The 23,536-nt window shown below is 36.7% G+C and overlaps 1 non-coding gene across 1 annotated transcript; it reads left to right on the forward strand.

Moving 5' to 3' along the window:
- Positions 1–10,494: 10,494 nt before the first annotated feature.
- LOC112760920 (small nucleolar RNA R71) lies at positions 10,495–10,602 on the forward strand. Its single transcript, XR_003181334.1, has one exon. It is a non-coding gene; the product is annotated as a small nucleolar RNA R71 (small nucleolar RNA).
- Positions 10,603–23,536: the final 12,934 nt, after the last annotated feature.

The raw sequence follows: 23,536 nt of genomic DNA on the forward strand, positions 1-23,536 counted from the left end.
TTTAATATCAATATATATTAATTGTTATACATATTAACAATGGTAAGATTTTTTTATTTAATATTTAAATAATATACATTGATATCGAAAAATTAATAGTAAAATATAAAAAAATTGTTAACAAAAATTTTGGTAAAATCATAATTTAATAATTAAAAAAATTATTGAAGGGTCTCTTAAAAAAATAATTTAATTATTAAATTTTTTAAAAAATATTTTGGTAAAAATATAATTTAATCAATAAAAAATAATTTATTAAAAGATATTTTGATAAGCAAAATTTAATGACAAAAAAATAAATTTTTTGCTAAAGGATATTTTTGTAAAAAATAATTTATTTTTTCTTGAAAAATGGATAAAGTTAACATTAGTTAATATAAAAAATTTAAAATGGATTAAAGAGGAGGTTTTTTAAAAGTTATAAGGGAGGAGAATGTACATTTTATAAATAGAAGGGAGGGGAGTGTCATTTTAGCATCTCGTAAAAGAGGGGACTGAAATTTTCTCTTATTATTATTATTATTCTATGGCACTGTATCAACCTCCTCTCTTTGCCTCTCCTTCTCACACCACCTCACACCTTTTTTCTTCACTTCTATTGGAGCCACTTCTTCTTATTTTGTGCTCACCGTCGAAACTAGAGAAAAGCATGGGAGCAATGTGACCACGAGGAGCATGGTTGAGGCGCACACATGAGGCGAGCACTGCTGGAGCGTGCAATAAAGAGAGAATGTGGCGCTAAAGCAAACTTTTTTATATTTGGATTCTGATAGAATTTGCAACGAGTAATAATTGATCCTAATACATTTTCAGTTTGATTTGGGACCACTCATGCCTTCTAATGTTGAGTTTCTTTACGCAGATTATATGTTGTAGTTAATTTTAGCATATCTTTTCTCCCATATTTGTCTTGCATCGTAGAATTAAGGTATGACTTGCTGAGGCAGAGCAATTTTCTTTGCCATGAATCGACGCATCACCCCATCATAATGCCAACAACGTTGTTTCTTGGGATTTAAGAAATTAATTCTAACTAAAAACAAAAGTACTCGTAATGTCAACAATAAATCCAATAATAAATCAACCACAAGTACATATAAAATTAACAACATAAGGACTTTAAGCATTGCTCGCCAATCTAGATGCATCACCACATTGGGGCAAGTCCTCTGGTGTGACCAACTGATGATTGGATTTTTGATGGTTTAGAATTTCACAAATGAATTCTCGTTGCAAGTATAGTTTCTAAACCAAGCAATAATTCTTTCATACAAAAGATTGTTTGTCACAAGTAACAAAACCCCTAAATTTATAAACCGAAGTATTGGAACCTCGGGTCGTTCTCCCTAGGAATTACAATGAAGTGTCTTGTTATTGGTTATGGATTGTATTTTGGGGTTTTGGGATAAGAGACATGAAATGTAAATGACAATGAAAATAAACTAACAACTAAAAAGCACTTGGCAAGGTTGTGAGAATTAGAAGTCCTATCCTAGTTATCCTCCTCGATTGTGACCACAATTGTCCATTGCTACCACTTAGTTAACCTCTAATAATGGAGGAAAGTCAAGTGGATGAATCAACTTGATTCCACAAGTCCTAGCCAACTCCCAAGGGAAAGACTAGCTTTAGTGGTATCTAAATCAATTAGCAACTTCTAATTATCAATCAACAAAGACATTAGATAACTCAAGCGTCACTAATTACTCTACCATAGCCAAGAGGAACAAAATCTATACTAAGATCCAACCAAGCATTTCATCAAACACTTGGAAGGCATAAAAGAAAAACATAGTAAATCAATCACAAGAATTAATTCTAACTACAATCAAATGTAAAGAATTAACAACAATTAAAGGAAACAAGATCTACATGAATTACCTCTTATTGAATTGAAAGAAGAAAATGGAATGAACAATAGTAGGTCTACAACAAAACATAAGAACAACATAAAGGAAATTGCAATGTAACAACAAGAATTGAAAGGTAGAAGTAGAAGAAAGCAAAGATTAAAACCTAGATCTAAGATTATTGAACTAAACCTAATCCTAATTCTAGAGAGAAGTGAGAGCTTCTCTCTCTAGAAACTAACTCTAATTACTAAACTAAGCTAATGATTAAAAGTATGTTGATTCCTCTTCAATCCTTGGCTTAAATAACATCAGAAATGAGTTGGATTGGGCCCACAAGGCTTCTAAAATCGCTGGCCACGTTTTGCTTTAAGTGAACCAGGTGGCAGCAACGGCGCGTGCGCGCCACCATATGTGTAGCAACTATGGCAAATCTTATATCGTTTCGAAGCCCCGGATGTTAGCTTTCTAACCCAATTGGAACCGCATCATTTGGACCTCTGTAGCTCAAGTTATGGTCGTTTAAGTGCGAAGAGGTCGGCTTGACAGCTTTCCGGTTCTTTCATTTCTTCATGAGTTCTCCAACTTTTCATGCTTTCTTTCTTCATTCCCTTGATCCAATCTTTGCCTCCTAAACCTTAAATCACTTAACAAACATATCAAGGCATCTAATGGAATCAAGGAGAATTAGATTTAGCTATTTTAAGACCTAAAAAGCATGTTTTCACTCTTAAGCACAATTAAAGGAGAAGTTATAAAACCATGCTATTTCATTGAATAAATGTGGGTAAAAGGTGATAAAATCCCCAAAAATCAATACAAGATAAACCCTACAAATGGGGTTTGTCAACCTTCCCACACTTAAACCAAGCATGTCCTCATGCTCAAGCCAAGAGAGAAACAAAGGGTATCAACATTTATTCAATGGAAACTAACTAAATGCAATCTACCTATATGCAACTATCTAAATGAATGCAAGTGCTTGGTCAAAATAAATCAATTCCCAAGAAACATATATGCACAAGGGCTAAGGACTAGCAAGTCTAATCCACAATTGAATTGAGTTATTAAATATTTTTACAAACTTGCATGAAAATTATGATCATAGGTGAAAACATGTAATTGAGCACCAAACCCTCACCGGATGTGTTTGCACTCTATTCGCTCAAGTGTTTAGGGATGATTCACTCAATTCTCCTCTATTTCATGCTTTCCAAGATTTGTTTTTCTTCTAACAATCAACAAATACTTCATGCATGCATACATATATCATGAGGTCTTTTCTTTGGTTGTAGTGGGGCTAGGGTCAAGGTAGGATGCATATTTGGTCAAGTGGACTTGAAATTTGAATCTTTGATAAGCTTAAACTTCCCACCTAACCTATGACATCCTATACAATTAAGTTCTAATCTAGCTACCCATTTTTCACTTTTTCACATACTCATGCATTTTCTTTTCATTTCACAACTCATATGCATTGATCTTATTGAGCTTCACTTTGGGGCATTTTGTCCCCTTATTATTTCTTTCTTTTTCTTTTTCTTTCTTTTTCCATTTTTTCTATACTTTTCATATATATATATATATATATATTTTTTTTTTGTTTTTCTCATTTTTTTTCTTTCAAACTATATACAAGAGTACCAATGCATAAGGTCTATACATTTAATCAATACATGAGCATGTACCCAATTCCCAATATTTACAACAAAAATACAAAACTACCCTTTTATTCACCCAATGTCCCAAGGTTCTCACACTTGAATGATACTCACACACACTAGCCTAAGCTAATCAAAGATCCAAATTAAGGGACAATTATTGTTTTTCGCTTTAAGGCTTGTAATGTGCTAAAATAAGAATAAGTGGGTTAAGCGTAGGCTCAAATTTGGCTAACAAAGGAAGATAAAAGGTAGGCTATTTGGGTAAGTGAGCTAATGAAATGATGGCCTCAATCATATAAATGCATGAATACACAAAATAATGGACATAAAGAATCAAACAAATCAAAGATTACAATCATAGAAAGAGAATAATGCACACAAGAAGGAAAAATAAGTGGTTGTAAGATGTAACCACACCATTAGGCTCAAGTCTCACAAGCTTGTGTTCTTAGCTCAAAACATGATCCATAATATATATAATTCAAGCAAGTTCTATGAAAAGTTTTCACTCAAATCAATTGAGGTGCCCTATAGATAGAAATCCTTGAAAAATTTCATTATTTTGACTAAGCTTATTGTGTATACATATGCAAAAATAAGAAAATGAAAGTAAAAATCCTAAGAACCTAAAATGAAATGCAAAAGTATTGGAGTTAGAAATTTGTCACCCAAGATTGCCGATCGGTCGGACGACCTCCCCACACTTAAAAGTTTGCACCGTCCTCGGTGCACTCGAAGATGAGCAAGGGGGTACGACGACTCTCCGGATTGCTATGTGTTCTTTCTTCCGCTTCCATGGTTGCTTGTGGTGCATTCGTTATGAAAAACAAAAATATAACACTATAAGATGAGAAGATATAAAAGCAAGGAAGCATACATTGTTGGAATGAGGTAAATCACTAGAATGAGGTGAGTGAATTAGTGTGACATTAAGAAATATTAGGTGTGTGAATTCTAAATTGCGCGGTTTAGAATACACATTAGCATAAAAGCTATGTCACAAAAGAAGCATGCACTTCATTTATCCTAGTGTGCTTGAGATGCTTTAAGTAAGCTTGTAAGGTAAGACAAGCATTAGAGAAGCATGAAAGCATTCAAGTCAAACATATGGATGGATATAATCATGAAATACAAAGCATTAAGGTAAATGCTCAACATTATCCATCAAGAGATTGCCTAATCAAGGGAAAAGGATCCAAATCACATGGTGGCTAGCTACAACATGCAATTCGAAAGAGTTATAAGCTCGAAGACAATTCTCATCACTTGGTATTTTTCAAAAGGTAAGCATGAAGAACTCAAAACCAAGTAACAAAATATAACCTCAATCATAGAATCCAAAAAAGATTATCTAAAAACATTCATGCTAAAATAGCATTTGGGCAATAAGGGATATAGCAATGTATAGTAAACAAAGTCAATACTCCAACACTTATGATGAAAAGAGAGAAAATAAAGTGAAAACTAAACTAAAACTAACCAATCAACTAACTAAATAACTAATTTGTTAACTAAAATAAATGGTTGTCAATGGTGTTTGGAAGTGTTGGATGAGGAGTAGGAGAAAGGAGAAGGAAAGAAATAGAAAGAGGAGAAGAAAAGAAATGTGGTGAAGGAAGGAAATCCGCGCGTACGTGGTGCACGAAATTGTGATCTCCAGGCTCGAACAAATCCTGGTAATGGCTCCAAAGCTTGGTGCTCTGATCTTAATTCATAATTGTCACAACTTCAATGCAACTAACCAGCAAGTGCACTGGGTCGTCCAAGTAATACCTTACGTGAGTAAGGGTCGAATCCCACGGAGATTGTTGGTATGAAGCAAGCTATGGTCACCTTGTAAATCTCAGTCAGGCAGATATAAAGTGATAATGGTGTTTTCGAATATTATATAATAAAGTAGGGATAGAGATACTTATGTAAATCATTGGTAGGAATTTCAGATAAGCGAATGGAGATGCTTTTCGTTCCTCTGAACCTTTGCTTTCCTGCTATCTTCATCCAATCATTCTTACTCCTTTCCATGGCTGGCTTTATGTGATACATCACCACTGTCAATGGCTACTTTCGGTCATCTCTCGGGAAAATGATCCAATGCCCTGTCACGGCACGGCTAATCGTCTGGAGGCATCACCCTTGCCAATGGCTTCATCTTATCCTCTCAGTGAATAATATGCTCACGCACCCTGTCACGGCACGGCTATTCATCTGTTGGTTCTCGATCATGCTGGAATAGGATTTACTATCCTTTTGCGTCTGTCACTAACGCCCTGCAATCGCGAGTTAGGAGCTCGTCACAGTCATTCAATCATTAAATCCTACTCGGAATACCACAGACAAGGTTTAGACTTTCCGGATTCTCTTGAATGCCGCCATCATTCTAGCTTACGCCACGAAGATTCTGGTTAGGAGATCTAAGAGATACTCATTCTAGCTTACTTCATGTAGAACGGAAGTGTTTGTCAGGCACGCGTTCATAAGGGAGAAGGATGATGAGCGTCACACATAATCATCACCTTCATCACGTTTTTGGGTGCGAATGGATATCTTAGAAGAGAAATAAGAAGAATTGAATAGAAAACAGTAGTACTTTGCATTAATCTTTGAGGAACAGCAGAGCTCCACACCTTAATCTATGGAGTGTAGAAACTCTACCGTATGAAAATACATAAGTGAAGGTTCAGGCATGGCCGAGATGGCCAGCCCCCAAAACGTGATCAAAGGATCATAAGGTAATCCAAAGATGCCTAATACAATAGTAAGAGGTCCTATTTATAATAAACTAGCTACTAGGGTTTACATGAGTAAGTATTTGATGTATAAATCCACTTCCGGGGCCCACTTGGTATGTGTTTGGGCTGAGCTTAAGTGTTGCACGTGCAGAGGCCAATTGTGGAGTTGAACGCCAGTTTTTGTGCCAGTTTGGGCGTTCAACTCTGGTTTTGGATCCTTTTCTGGTGCTGGACGCCAGTTTACGTCGTCAATTCTTGGCCAAAGTATGGACTATTATATATTGCTGGAAAGCCCTGGATTTCTACTTTCCAACGCAATTGGAAGCGCGCCATTTCGAGTTCTGTAGCTCCAGAAAATCCACTTTGAGTCCAGGGAGGTCAGAATCCAACAGCATCAGCAGTCCTTTTTCAACCTCTGAATCTGATTTCTGCTCAAGTCCCTCAATTTCAGCCAGAAAATACCTGAAATCACAGAAAAACACACAAACTCATAGTAAAGTCCAGAAATGTGAATTTAACACAAAATCTATTAAAAACATCCCTAAAAGTAACTAGATCCTACTAAAAACATACTAAAAACAATGTCAAAAAGCGTATAAATTATCCGCTCATCACAACACCAAACTTAAATTGTTGCTTGTCCCCAAGCAACTGAAAATCAAAATAGGATAAAAAGAATAGAATATACTATAAATTCCAAACTATCAATGAAACAGAGCTTCAATCATATGAGCGGGACTTATAGCTTTTTGCCTCTTGAATAGTTTTGGCATCTCACTTTATCCATTGAGGTTCAGAATGATTGGCATCTATAGGAACTCAGAGTTCAGATAGTGTTATTGATTCTCCTAGTTCAGTATGATGATTCTTGAACACAGCTATTTTATGAGTCTTGGCCGTGGCCCCAAGCACTTTGTTTTCCAGTATTACCACCGGATACATAAATGCCACAGACACATAATTGGGTGAACCTTTTCAGATTGTGACTCAGCTTTGCTAAAGTCCCCAATTAGAGGTGTCTAGGGTTCTTAAGCACACTCTTTTTTTGCTTTGGACCTTGACTTTAACCGCTCAGTCTCAAGTTTTCACTTGACACCTACACGCCACAAGCACATGGTTAGGGACAGCTTGGTTTAGCCGCTCAGACCAGGATTTTATTCCTTTAGGCCCTCCTATCCACTGATGCTCAAAGCCTTGGGATCCTTTTTATTGCCCTTGCCTTTTGGTTTTAAGGGTTGTTGGCTTTTTCTGCTTGCTTTTTCTTTTTCTTTCTACATTTTTTTTTTCGCCTATATTTTTTTTTTCTGCAAGCTTTGTTCTTTGCTGCTTTTTCTTGCTTCAAGAATCATTTTTATGATTTTTCAGATTATCAAATAACATGTCTCCTAGTCATCATTCTTTCAAGAGCCAACATATTTAACATTCTTAAACAACAACTTCAAAAGACATATGCACTGTTCAAGCGTACATTCAGAAAACAAGAAGCATTGTCACCACATCAATATAATTAAGCTAAGTTCAAGGATAAATTCGAAACTCATGTACTTCTTGTTCTTTTGAATTAAAACATTTTTCATTTAAGAGAGGTGATGGATTCATAGGACATTCATATCTTTAAGACATAGTTACTAACTACTAATGATCATGTAATGAAGACACAAACATATATAAGCACATAACATATAAAAACGAAAAACAGAAGAAATAAGAGCAAGGAATGAATCCACCTTAGTGATGATGGCGTTTCAATGATGTTCTTGAGCTCTTCTATGTCTTTTCCTTGCCTTTGTAGCTTGATTCCTAGTGATTTTTGGTATTTCTATCCTCAGTTGCTTCCCATAATTACGTGGAGGGAAGTGCATCTCCTGAGGTATCTCAGGGATCTCTTGATTTGCAGCCACATGTTCTACCACTGAGCTATAGATCCTTTACATAATTGTTTTACCACACCAAACTTAGAATATTGCTTGCCCTCGAGCAAAAGAAGAAGGAATAGATGAAGAAGATGTGGAAATAAAAACTAGGATTATGAGGAGGTAAAGTGGGGATCCTGTGGGGTCCACAGATTCTGAGATGATCCTGTGGTGTCCACAGATCTTGAGGTGATCCTGTGGTGTCCACAGATCCGGAGGTGTCAAGGATTTACATCCCTGCACCCATTAGGCATGTAAAATGCCCTTGCACACAACTCTGGGCGTTCAGCGCCAGGTTGGTGCCCATTTTGGGCGTTCAACGCCCATTTGCTGCCATTTCTGGCGTTGAACGCCAGAACCATGCTTGTTCTCGGCGTTCAGCGCCAGGATGTTGCCATTTTGGGCGTTCAGCGCCAGAACCATGCTATGTTCTGGCGTTTGAACGCCAGGCAGATGCTCCTCCAGGGTGTGATTTTTCTTCTGCTGTTTTTGATTCCATTTTTGATTTTTATTTTTATTTTGTGACTCCACTTGATCATGAACCTAAGAAAACATGAAAAACAATAAAAATAAGAATTAGATAAACATTGGGTTGCCTCCCAACAAGCGCTTCTTTAATGTCAATAGCTTGACAGTGAGCTCTCATGGAGCCTCACAGATGTGCAGAGCTTTGTTGAGACTCTCCAACACCAAACTTAGAGTTTGGATATGGGAGTTCAACACCAAACTTAGAGTTTGGTTGTGGCCTCCCAACACCAAACTTAGAGTTTGACTGTGGGGGCTCTGGTTGACTCTGCTTGGAGAGAAGCTTTTTCTGCTTCCTCCCCATGGTTGCAGAGGGAGATCCTTGAGTTTTAAACACAAGGGAGTTCTCATTCCATTGAAGGAATATTTCACCTCTGTCAACATCAATCACAGCTCTTGCTGTGGCCAGGAAAGGTCTTCCTAGGATGATGGATTCAACCTCTTCCTTTCCAGTATCCAGGACTATGAAATCAGCAGGGATGTAAAGGCCTTCAACCTTTACTAACACGTCCTCTACTTGTCCATAAGCCTGTTTTCTAGAGCTGTCTGCCATCTCTAATGAGATTTTAGCAGCTTGCACCTCATAGATTCCCAGTTTCTCTATTACAGAGAGGGGCATGAGGTTTATTCCTGAACCAAAGTCACACAGAGCTTTAAAGATCATGGTGCCTATGGTACAAGGGATTATGAACTTTCCAGGATCCTGTCTCTTCTGAGGCAATGTCAGTTGATCCAGATCACTTAGTTCATTGATGAACAAGGGAGGTTCAACTTCCCAAGCATCAATGCCAAATAATTTGGCATTCAGCTTCATGATTGCACCAAGAAACTTGGCAGTTTGCTCTTCAGTGACATCCTCATTCTCTTCATAAGAGAAATACTCATCAGAGCTCATGAAGGGCATAAGGAGGTTCAATGGGATCTCTATAGTCTCTAGATGAGCCTCAGAGTCCTTTGATTCCCCAGAGGGAAGCTCCTTATTGATCACTGGACGTCCCAGGAGGTCTTCCTCCTTGGGATTCACGTCCTCTCCTCTCCTCTTAGGTTCGGCCATGGCGCTTATGTCAATGGCCTTGCACTCTCCTTTTGGATTCTCTTCTGTATTGCTTGGGAGAGTACTAGGAGGGATTTCAGTGATCCTTTTACTCAGCTGGCCCACTTGTGCTTCCAGATTTCTAATAGAAGATCTTGTTTCATTCATGAAACTTACAGTGGCCTTAGATAGATCAGAGACTAAGTTTGCTAAATTAGAAGCATTTTGTTCAGAGTTCTCTGTCTGTTGCTGAGTTGATGATGGAAAAGGTTTGCTATTGCTAAACCTGTTTCTTCCACCATTATTAAAGCCTTGTTGAGGCTTTTGATCCTTCCATGAGAAATTTGGATGATTTCTCCATGTTGAGTTATAGGTGTTTCCATAAGGTTCACCTAAGTAATTTACCTCTGCTATTGCAGGGTTCTCAGGATCATAGGCTTCTTCTTCAGAAGATGCCTCTTGAGTACTGTTGGATGCAGCTTGCATTCCATGCAGACTCTGAGAAATCATATTGACTTGCTAAGTCAATATTTTGTTCTGAGCCAATATGGCATTCAGAGTATCAACTTCAAGAACTCCCTTCTTCATAGGCGTCCCATTACTCACAGGATTCCTTTCAGAAGTGTACATGAACTGGTTATTAGCAACCATGTCAATGAGTTCTTGAGCTTCTGCAGGCGTTTTCTTTAGGTGAATGGATCCACCTGCAGAGGTATCCAATGACATCTTTGATAGCTCAGATAAACCATCATAGAATATATCCAGGATGGTCCATTCTGAAAGCATGTCAGAAGGACACTTTTTGGTCAACTGTTTGTATCTTTCCCAAGCTTCATAGAGGGATTCACCTTCTTTCTGTCTGAAGGTTTGAACATCAGCTCTAAGCTTGCTCAGCTTTTGAGGAGGAAAGTACTTGGCTAAGAAAGCCGTGACCAGCTTATCCCAAGAGTTCAGGCTGTCTTTAGGTTGAGAATCCAACCATAATCTAGCTCTATCTCTTACAGCAAAAGGGAAAAGCATGAGCCTGTAGACTTCAGGATCTATTCCATTAGTCTTAACAGTATCACATATCTGCAAGAATTCAGTTAAGAACTGAAAAGGATCTTCAGATGGAAGTCCATGGAACTTGCAGTTCTGCTGCATTAGAGAAACTAATTGAGGTTTAAGCTCAAAGTTGTTTGCTCCAATGGCAGGAATGGAGATGCTTCTTCCATGTAAATTGGAATTAGGTGCAGTAAAGTCACCAAGCATCTTCCTTACATTATTATTATTTTCGCCTGCCATCTCCTCTGCCTGTTCGAAAATTTCTGAAAGGTTATCTCTGGATTGTTGTATTTTAGCTTCTCTTAATTTTCTCTTCAGAGTTCTTTCAGGTTCTGGATTTGCTTCCACAAGAATGTTCTTATCCTTGCTCCTGCTCATATGATAAGGAAGAATGGCCAGGAAAATGATAATAATAATAGAGATCCTTTATACCACAGTGTAGGGATCTCTTTGTAAGTAGAAGAAGAGGGGAAGATAAAGGATGTGATGTAAAGGAAGAAACACAACTGTGAGGATTGGAATGTGAGATGAGATGTTAGGACATGAATGAATAAATAGAATGAGATGGGGGAGGAATAATTTTCGAAAATTATTTTGAAAAAGAGTTAGTGATTTTTGAAAATGGTTTTTGAAAAATGTTAGTAATTTTCGAAAATTTTTGAAATCAAAAATAAAAAAATAAAAATAATTAGTTAATTAAAAAAGAAATTTTTGAAAAAGAGGGGAGATATTTTCGAAAATTAGAGAGAGAGAGTTAGTTAGGTAGTTTTGAAAAAGTTAAGAAACAAACAAAAAGTTAGTTAGTTAGTTGAAACAAATTTTGAAAAGATAAGAAGTTAGGAAGTTAGAAAAGATATTTTGAAAAGATATTTTTGAAAAAGATAAGATAAGAAGATATTTTGAAAAGATATGATTGAAATTAGTTTTGGAAAAGATTTGATTTTTAAAATCACAATTAATGACTTGATTCACAAGAAATCACAAGATATGATTCTAGAACTTAAAGTTTGAATTTTTCTTAACAAGCAAGTAACAAACTTCAAATTTTTGAACCAAAACATTAATTGTTTAAGTTATTTTCGAAAAATATGATTTAAAATGAGAAAAATATTTTTGAAAAATATTTTTGGAATTTTCGAAAATAACTAAGAATTTTGAAAAAGATTTGATTTTTGAAAAAGATTTTGAAAAAGATAAGATTTTCAAATTTGAAAATTTGATTTGACTCATAAGAAACAACTTGATTTTAAAATTTTTTGAAAAAGTCAACTCAATTTTCGAATTTGATGAGAGAAAAAGGGAAAGATATTTTTTTGATTTTTGAATTTTTATGATGCAAGAGAAAAACATGAAAATTATGCAATGCATGAAATTTTTAGATCAAAACATGTGATGAATGCAAGAATGCTATGAATGTCAAGATGAACACCAAGAACACTATGAATGTTATGATGAACATCAAGAACATATTTTTGAAAAATTTTTAATGCAAAGAAAACATGCAAGACACCAAACTTAGAATTCTTTAATGCTTAGACACTAAGAATTCAAGAATGCATATGATAAACATGAAAAGACACAAAACAAAAAATCATCAAGATCAAACAAGAAGACTTACCAAGAACAACTTGAAGATCATGAAGAACACCATGAATGAGTGATATTTTCGAAAAAATGCAAGATGCATATGCAATTGACACCAAACTTATAACATGACTCAAGACTCAAACAAGAAACACAAAAATATTTTTGATTTTTATGATTTTCTAATTTTTTTGGATTTTTATTTTATTTTTTTCGAAAAATTATTTAGAAAAAGGAAAAATAAGGATTCCAAAATTTTTAATATGAATTCCAGGAATCTTGCCATGTTAGTCTTAAAGCTCCAATCAAAGGGTCTGGCATGGCTTAACAGCCAGCCAAGCTTTAACATATAATTACATGGGCTGGAGTGATTAGTTGAATACTAATCCCAAAATAGTTTGGGTATGGCTTTACAGCCAGATATGATTCAACATATTTCATGAAACACTAGAATTCATTCTTAAAAATTTTGAAGCCATAGAATAATTTATTTTTGAAAACATTTTTTTTTTTGAAAACAAAGGAAAAATTTTTGAAAGATTTTTGAAAAATTTTTGAAAAGAAAACAAAAAGAAAATTACCTAATCTGAGCAACAAGATGAACCGTCAGTTGTCCAAACTCAAACAATCCCCGGCAACGGCGCCAAAAACTTGGTGCACGAAATTGTGATCTCCAGGCTCGAACAAATCCTGGTAATGGCTCCAAAGCTTGGTGCTCTGATCTTAATTCATAATTGTCACAACTTCGATGCAACTAACCAGCAAGTGCACTGGGTCGTCCAAGTAATACCTTACGTGAGTAAGGGTCGAATCCCACGGAGATTGTTGGTATGAAGCAAGCTATGGTCACCTTGTAAATCTCAGTCAGGCAGATATAAAGTGATAATGGTGTTTTCGAATATTATATAATAAAGTAGGGATAGAGATACTTATGTAAATCATTGGTAGGAATTTCAGATAAGCGAATGGAGATGCTTTTCGTTCCTCTGAACCTTTGCTTTCCTGCTATCTTCATCCAATCATTCTTACTCCTTTCCATGGCTGGCTTTATGTGATACATCACCACTGTCAATGGCTACTTTCGGTCATCTCTCGGGAAAATGATCCAATGCCCTGTCACGGCACGGCTAATCGTCTGGAGGCATCACCCTTGCCAATGGCTTCATCTTATCCTCTCAGTGAATAATATGCTCACGCACCCTGTCACGGCACGGCTATTCATCTGTTGGTTCTCGATCATGCTGGAATAGGATTTACTATCCTTTTGCGTCTGTCACTAACGCCCTGCAATCGCGAGTTAGGAGCTCGTCACAGTCATTCAATCATTGAATCCTACTCGGAATACCACAGACAAGGTTTAGACTTTCCGGATTCTCTTGAATGCCGCCATCATTCTAGCTTACGCCACGAAGATTCTGGTTAGGAGATCTAAGAGATACTCATTCTAGCTTACTTCATGTAGAACGGAAGTGTTTGTCAGGCACGCGTTCATAAGGGAGAAGGATGATGAGCATCACACATAATCATCACCTTCATCACGTTCTTGGGTGCGAATGGATATCTTAGAAGAGAAATAAGAAGAATTGAATAGAAAACAGTAGTACTTTGCATTAATCTTTGAGGAACAGCAGAGCTCCACACCTTAATCTATGGAGTATAGAAACTCTACCGTATGAAAATACATAAGTGAAGGTTCAGGCATGGCTGAGATGGCCAGCCCCCAAAACGTGATCAAAGGATCATAAGGTAATCCAAAGATGCCTAATACAATAGTAAGAGGTCCTATTTATAATAAACTAGCTACTAGGGTTTACATGAGTAAGTATTTGATGTATAAATCCACTTCCGGGGCCCACTTGGTGTGTGTTTGGGCTGAGCTTAAGTGTTGCACGTGCAGAGGCCAATTGTGGAGTTGAACGCCAGTTTTTGTGCCAGTTTGGGCGTTCAACTCTGGTTTTGGATCCTTTTCTGGCGCTGGACGCCAGTTTACGTCGTCAATTCTTGGCCAAAGTATGGACTATTATATATTGCTGGAAAGCCCTGGATTTCTACTTTCCAACGCAATTGGAAGCGCGCCATTTCGAGTTCTGTAGCTCCAGAAAATCCACTTTGAGTGCAGGGAGGTCAGAATCCAACAGCATCAGCAGTCCTTTTTCAACCTCTGAATCTGATTTCTGCTCAAGTCCCTCAATTTCAGCCAGAAAATACCTGAAATCACAGAAAAACACACAAACTCATAGTAAAGTCCAGAAATGTGAATTTAACACAAAATCTATTAAAAACATCCCTAAAAGTAACTAGATCCTACTAAAAACATACTAAAAACAATGTCAAAAAGCGTATAAATTATCCGCTCATCAGTACGTGCGCATGCCGCGCGCGCGCGGATGGCTTATTTCGAGAGTGACGCGTACGCGTCATGTGCGCGAGCGCGCAAATAGGTTTGTGCCAGAGGCATAACGTTGGCGCGGCGCAGGCACAACTCTCTGGAAAATGTATGGAGGTTGGAACTTCTCAATCCACGCGTACGCACGCATGGCGCGCGCGCGTGGATGGTCAAAAATGCTGTAAGTGCGCGTACGCGCCATGTACGCGTACGCGTGGATGGTGCTCTGTTTTTCAAAATTTTTTCTATGTTTTTGCACCAATCCAAGCATTCCAAACCTCCAAACAGCTACCAAAACACCATAAAACCTTATTTAACATACTTAAACTACCAAACATACTTAACTAACTAAACAAAATATGAAATTAAACTAATTCTACCAATATATACAAAAGAGAAAATGAAAGGATTTTACCATGGTGGGTTGTCTCCCACCTAGCACTTTTGTTTATTGTCCTTAAGTTGGACTTATGGGGAGCTCCTCTCAAGGTGGCTTGTGCTTGAAGCTATCCTTGAACATCCACCAATGCTTGAATCTCCAATAAGCTCAATTCTTCAATTTTAATATCTTCAAGCCTTGATGGAGTTCTTCACAAACCATGGGCTCCCAAAATTGATCCTCATATATTCCCGGATCCCATATCTTATTTCCACACCCATCTTCAAGTTGATTATCATTATTCCATTTGGGTGGCATGACCTTAGAATTCTCAATAAAGTGACCAAACATTCTCTTAGACCCAAACAATCTAGCTCTATACCAAACCGTACAATTAAGCTTTGAACATGCAACCATAATGAGCCTAGAATAATGTTTCCAACCACTAGCCATTTCCTTTTTGCTTTTAAAGCCACAAATATGTCTAAGTTGACCATCCATCTCAAGCAAACCATATTCAAGGGGAATAATAAGGCTTGAGTATAAGGAATTTACCCACTTGAATGAAAGAATGGATGGTGGTGGCTTGGGGAGAGGTATCTCCAACGTGCTAGCAAGCTTTACTCCCTTGTGTTCTTCCTTATTAATCTCCACCTCTTCATAAGCTTCTTCACTTCCAATCCTTTGTTCATCAATTTCATCTAACTCTTCCTCATCACTCAAATCATAAATGGGAGGTTGAGAGAAATCTACCTCCACATTGCTTTCTATCTCATTGGGAGAAGGTTCTTCAAATTCAAAGGATTCACCACCAAGATGGTTGGATGCATGATCTTCATCACCAAGGGAACTCAATTCTTGCTTCATTCTTTCCAAGTCTTCATTCAAAAATTGTTTTGGAGGTTGTGCACTTTCCTCCTCGACATCAAATTCAATCTTCTTGGATGGATTTTCTATGATTTTAGCTTCCCATGGAGGTTCCGCATCTCCTAAGTCTTCAACCACTTCTTCCTTTTCTTTAATAATCATAGGCTCCTCCAATTGTTCTAACACAAAGTAGCATTCCTCCTTTTCCACCGGAGTTTCCAATCTTTCCTTCATGCTATGCTCTTCTTGAGCCATGGGAGTTCCTTGAGTGTCCAAAAGTTGGGATGCTAACCGGTTTACCACCGCATCCAAGGCGGTCATGAATTGTTGCACATCCCTTGTCATCTCCTCATGTCCTTGAAGAAGAACACCAAGGGTTCCATCCATTAGAGGTTGGAGTGGATAAGAAGGTTCATTGTCTTGGAGAAAGGGTTCATTATAGGAAGGTGGTTCTTCTTGGTAAGGTGGTGGTGTGTATTGAGGTGGTTCTTGGGAGTAGTAATCTTGGAATTGTGGTTCCATGTATGGCTCATATGGTTCAAAAGGAGGTTGGTATGGTGGGTAAGGATCATGATCATATGGAGGTTTTTGTTGAAAATAGGCTTGTGAATGTGGTTGAAGGTTATGTTGAGGGTATGGCTCATGGGCATATGGTGGTGGTTCTTGAAAGTCACAAGGGAGTTCTCCATAGCCATTAGATTGATATGCATCAAAGAATGGCTCTTCTTCATAGTGCATTGGTGGGGGTTGTTGCCATGAGGATTGATCATAAGCATATGGCTCCTCCCACCTTTGGTTATCCCATCCTTGATACACATTCTCATTATAGTCCTCATCACCTACAACATAATTGTAACTACACTCATAGCCAACATGAGAATTCATGATAGCAAGAGGAAAATGAAAACAAAATCAAATAAGAAGCAAGAAAATTAAATCCTAAAACTAGCAAGAGCTAACAAAAGCAAACATATTCACACTATTCACATATATACAATAACCAATAACATAACACCATTGCAATTCCCCGGCAACGGCGCCATTTTGATGATTGGATTTTTGATGGTTTAGAATTTCACAAATGAATTCTCGTTGCAAGTATAGTTTCTAAACCAAGCAATAATCCTTTCATACAAAAGATTGTTTGTCACAAGTAACAAACCCCTAAATTTATAAACCGAAGTATTGGAACCTCGGGTCGTTCTCCCTAGGAATTACAATGAAGTGTCTTGTTATTGGTTATGGATTGTATTTTGGGGTTTTGGATAAGAGACATGAAATGTAAATGACAATGAAAATAAACTAACAACTAAAAAGCACTTGGCAAGGTTGTGAGAATTAGAAGTCCTATCCTAGTTATCCTCCTCGATTGTGACCACAATTGTCCATTGCTACCACTTAGTTAACCTCTAATAATGGAGGAAAGTCAAGTGGATGAATCAACTTGATTCCACAAGTCCTAGCCAACTCCCAAGGGAAAGACTAGCTTTAGTGGTATCTAAATCAATTAGCAACTTCTAATTATCAATCAACAAAGACATTAGATAACTCAAGCGTCACTAATTACTCTACCATAGCCAAGAGGAACAAAATCTATACTAAGATCCAACCAAGCATTTCATCAAACACTTGGAAGGCATAAAAGAAAAACATAGTAAATCAATCACAAGAATTAATTCTAACTACAATCAAATGTAAAGAATTAACAACAATTAAAGGAAACAAGATCTACATGAATTACCTCTTATTGAATTGAAAGAAGAAAATGGAATGAACAATAGTAGGTCTACAACAAAACATAAGAACAACATAAAGGAAATTGCAATGTAACAACAAGAATTGAAAGGTAGAAGTAGAAGAAAGCAAAGATTAAAACCTAGATCTAAGATTATTGAACTAAACCTAATCCTAATTCTAGAGAGAAGTGAGAGCTTCTCTCTCTAGAAACTAACTCTAATTACTAAACTAAGCTAATGATTAAAAGTATGTTGATTCCTCTTCAATCCTTGGCTTAAATAACATCAGAAATGAGTTGGATTGGGCTCACAAGGCTTCTAAAATCGCTGGCCATGTTTTGCTTTAAGTGAACCAGGTGGCAGCAACGGCGCGTGCGCGTACTATGCGTGTGTGCGCCACCATATGTGTAGCAACTATGGCAAATCTTATATCGTTTCGAAGCCCCGGATGTTAGCTTTCTAACCCAACTGGAACCGCATCATTTGGACCTCTGTAGCTCAAGTTATGGTCGTTTAAGTGCGAAGAGGTCGGCTTGACAGCTTTCCAGTTCTTTCATTTCTTCATGAGTTCTCCAACTTTTCATGCTTTCTTTCTTCATTCCCTTGATCCAATCTTTGCCTCCTAAACCTTAAATCACTTAACAAACATATCAAGGTATCTAATGGAATCAAGGAGAATTAGATTTAGCTATTTTAAGACCTAAAAAGCATGTTTTCACTCTTAAGCACAATTAAAGGAGAAGTTATAAAACCATGCTATTTCATTGAATAAATGTGGGTAAAAGGTGATAAAATCCCCAAAAATCAATACAAGATAAACCCTACAAATGGGGTTTGTCACCAACCTGCCTCGCTTAGGATGGTTTGGATTAGTCTGGTCCATGTTTATCCAAATCCTGGTTGTTTTTTGGCGACTTTCAGTAACACATCTCTTGGAAAGATTAGAAATTAATAACTCGACAAGCATAATGGGAGGAGGGAAAAATCTTCAGGAATTGGGGGGTCTAATTCATTTTATAGACACCGTACTCATGTGGTAGACATCATCAATATTAGTTGCTAAGTTAAATTGAGAATATGAACAACAAACAAGCACATGATGGCATGAATAATAAAGTGTCTGGAAGTACCCTCAACCACAAGTGCATTGTGACAACAAGAAAATCCACCTATGGGTATCGTCTCATCCATCATAAATTCTAAGCTACCCTGGTCATATATGTGACACTGAAGTTTTGATAAGCCTTCAAGTTGGCCTCAATTGCTTTAACAAGTTCCTGACAAAACTGTTGGTCAAGATTAAATTTTGCTTTGGCATCACATCTTTTGCGAACAAATAGCTCAAAAAATTTTGCAGTATGTAGAGGTCATTAAAGAAGTGACTAGAAAGTTTCTTGTGCCTTCTAAAATGACATTTACACTGTTAGAGATGTTGGTTTTCATGTAGCTAAACCTACGACCCGTATCTCGATGTTGCATCCACTTAGCTAAGTTCATCCTATTAGTCCAACTACATATTTTTAGATTTTCGCTTTCTAGGATGTCAAACCAATAATCAAACTCAATCTCTATAAATAAGTCTTTCATGACTCGACGTTCTTACCCTCAAGTATTGCAAAAGTGATGGAGAGTATATTGAAATTTCTATCCCGTGCAATTGTCATATGCAATGTGCCTTCATACTTGGTACAAACAAGTTTTGTCAATACTAATTAGTGACTTGCAGTACTTGAAAGTCTTAATACATGGTGCGAAATGTCTATAAAAGCCCATTAAAAAATACGGAATGTCTTATCCAATTCATTTCAGCAATGCAATAGTGTCAGGCATAGTCATTTATATGCCTATAACCTATCTAGGCAAATCGTTGCACAAATCTTCTCAATTTCTATAGATTTTTACAATTTCTTTGTTAGAAGACTTTTCTATAACTCAGCTTAAAACCATAAGTTTCCTGTGATCATCACTTGAAATCTCGGTTGCAAATTTGTGTAAGTTCCATTATACTTCTTAACGTCCCAGTAATCCTTTTGTCAGAGTGTGACCTGAATAAACCATTTTTAACTATTTCAAAGTCTTTTGTACTTTCTATGATATTTTAGGTGATCTAACTCAAATATCTTATACTCAACATCACAGTAAATGCTATAATTCTCCACACTAAGAACTACTTCCTCCTTATGTTGAAAATGCTATCTCATTTAAAACTCATTGGGTGCACGAAAATCTCGGATGGATCATTGCTCCCAATCCTAGAACCTAAATCCAAAAATCCTATCCATCCCCGTCATCAAGATTGAGAGTTGAGAATTGGAGAGGGGTATTGTTCTCTAAACTCATTGGATAACTTGCCTTTATCGCCAAAATATTCCCTCTATCCTTGTCATTGTTCCTCATTGTCATCATCGTCGCCAAGTGCTTTTCTCTATTGTATCTGAGTCTTTGACGTCCATAGTGGCTCTAAACACATGATGAGGTAACGCCATTGCAACCACAAGTTGATTGGATGTGTGATTATCTCCTATGTCATATGCAACATCAACATCACAATTCAAATCCACTGCAAAAGAAAAAGACACCATCAATGTTATGCCAACAGAACGAGGATTAGAAGCAAATCCTCCAAAGCTAACTGCCATATCTTCAAGCTTGGCTTACAATTCTGTCATTCGAATATCAGAAAAATTCTCACAACAATGACATAGTATTCATATTTCATCATCATTATGTATCATTAAAGAGGCAAACTTCACAAATCCTTATCCAAGTGTATTTGGGATCCTGCACAATGTTTGATCCACTTGTCTTTTCCATATACTAATGTTTTGTAAAATGAGATTTAGTAATTCTGCAAATGTGGTAAATGGTTGTATAAAGAGACCAGTTGGATTTGTCGCTAAAAGATACTCTCTCCTCACTTCTCTTCATGTCTCTCTTGTGATGTATAGAGCTAAAAAGTTATTAGACATTTTTTGTCTGTGGATAGCTAGTAAAGCACTAAGATATGAAACTGCAAAGCATTTTCTTCATGAATCAGTATATCAATAGGTTTTAGTGCCACTAATAAATCGTGATCGATATTCAGGTTTTATTTGTAGTCCTACATAATCATAATAAATACTAGTAGCTAGGTTTTTGGGCCTCCATTTCATTACTAATTGTTGTATTTCTTTGGGCTTTGGAGATAGTTTGTAAAACTGTCATGTCCCATGATTTAATAGGGTATTTTCTTGTGTATTCATGTTACTAAATCATAGGCTTGGAATAATGTGTTTTATGTAGACGTAATATCCCACAAACTACCATTGAGTAAAAAGAAGACAAATAAGTAGCAAAACTTAATTTAGAACAATTGAATAATTTGATTTCTTATTTCATTTTATGTATTTAAATTATCCTTATTATCATTTAAAGTTTTAAAATCTTATTTTTAAAAAAAAAATCCAATTTTATATTTTTAATAAATGCTCTACTTATTAGACTCTTGTTAAGAGGAAAAAAAGGAGCAAAAAGAAACGGCCAATTTATTATTGACAGAAATAATTATTCGAATCAGTATATATCTGAATGCTCTTAAGAGATATATTGATTAATCACCATTTTTAAACTTATTTAGATATTCGAAATCCTCCTAGGATATAAAGCATGGCAGTTATGCTTATTGCTATATAATCTTTAGCCATTCAAAAGTTATATATATATATAAGATACAGGCTGTTCCACTAGGTATCTATGTAATCAAAATAGGAGTAGTGCTGTGGTTCAAATTTTCTAGTAAAACTTTTACAATGAAAGAGAGATTTTTCCTATTCTGATAATGTTATTACTCTCATAATCTTAATTTTTGAGAATATTGTATCTTTATTATGAGTTAATTCAATTGATCATATGTCTACTAAGATAAATTTATAAAAAGGTTCGGGTTTTTTGGATGTTTGTTGGAGGATAGTGAAAAGTATTTGGAAAAACTATTTTATAAAGGGTTCTTTTATCCATTTTAAACCACTCTTTCTCTAAAGCCATTATTTTTAGGAGCAATGCTAGGGGGACAGCAACTTTTGTAATTAGTAGCCATCAAATAACCATCAATGATAATTTAATGGTGTGATATTGGTGTGAGATTTCATCCAATGGCCCACCTTTCTCTGCTGGTTACATGCTGGCCAAAATTCAATAAAATTGATGGCCCCCTAGACTTTTCCTATTTTTAGAGGTATTGATTTTTCATGATAAGGATGTTCTTCAAATAATGGTTTAGTTTTAAACAAATCTGATGGCTGCAATACTGTATATATGTGATGAGCGGATAATTTATACGCTTTTTGGCATTATTTTTAGTATGTTTTTAGTAGGATCTAGTTACTTTTTGGGATGTTTTTATTAGTTTTTATGTTAAATTCACATTTCTAGACTTTACTATGAGTTTGTGTGTTTTTCTGTGATTTCAGGTATTTTCTGGCTGAAATTGAAGGACTTGAGCAAAAATCAGATTCAGAGGTAGAAGAAGGACTGCTGATGCTGTTGGATTCTGACCTCCCTGCACTCAAAGTAAATTTTCTGGAGCTACAGAACTCAAAATGGCACGCTTTTAATTGCGTTGGAAAGTAGACATCCAAGGATTTCCAGCAATATATAATAGTCCATACTTTGGCCGAGTTTAGATGACGCAAAAGGGCGTTGAACGCCAGTTCTACGCTATAGTCTGGAGTTAAACGCCAGAAACACGTTACGAACCAAAGTTGAACGCCAAAAACACGTTATAACTTGGCGTTCAACTCCAAAAGAAGCCTCTGCACATGTAAACTTCAAGCTCAGTCCAAGCACACACCAAGTGGGCCCCGGAAGTGGATTTATGCATCAATTACTTACTTCTGTAAACCCTAGTAGCTAGTTTAGTATAAATAGGACTTTTTACTATTGTATTAGACATCTTATGATTTTTAGTTCAACTTTGGATCATATTGATCACGTTTGGGGGCTGGCCATTCGGCCATGCTTGAACCTTCATCACTTATGTATTTTCAACGGTAAAGTTTCTGCACTCTATAGATTAAGGTGTGGAGCTCTGCTGTTCCTCATGAATTAATGCAAAGTACTACTGTTTTCTATTCAATTCAACTTATTCCGCTTCTAAGATATCCATTCGCACTTCAACATGAATGTGGTGATTGTGACAGTCATCATCATTCCCTATGAACACGTGCCTGACAACCACTTTCGTTCTACCTTAGATTGAATGAGTATCTCTTGGATTCCTTAATCAGAATCTTCATGGTATAAGTTAGAACCCATGGATGGCCATTTCTGAGATCCGGAAAGTCTAAACCTTGTCTGTGGTATTTCGAGTAGGATCTGGGAAGGGATGGCTGTGACGAACTTCAAACTCGCGAGTGCTGGGCGTAGTGACAGACGCAAAAGGAGGGTGAATCCTATTCCAGCATGATCGAGAACCTCCAGATGATTAGCCATGCCGTGACAGAGCATTTGGACCATTTTCACAGAGAGGATGGGATGTATCCATTGACAACGGTGATGCCCTTACAGAAAGCCTGCCATGGAGAGGAGTAAGACTGATTGGATGAAGATAGCGGGAAAGCAGAGATTCAGAGGAACGAAAGTATCTCTATACGCTTATCTGAAATTCTCACCAATGATTTACATAAATATTTTTATCTTTATTTTCTGTTTATTTATTATTATTATTCGAAAATACTATAACCATTTGATATCCGCCTGACCGAGATTTACAAGGTAACCATAGCTTGCTTCAAGGCGACAATCTCCGTGGGATCGACCCTTACTCACGTAAGGTTTTATTACTTGGAC

This window comes from Arachis hypogaea, chromosome 16 (assembly GCF_003086295.3).
Source record: "Arachis hypogaea cultivar Tifrunner chromosome 16, arahy.Tifrunner.gnm2.J5K5, whole genome shotgun sequence".
Taxonomy (NCBI): Eukaryota; Viridiplantae; Streptophyta; class Magnoliopsida; order Fabales; family Fabaceae; genus Arachis; species Arachis hypogaea.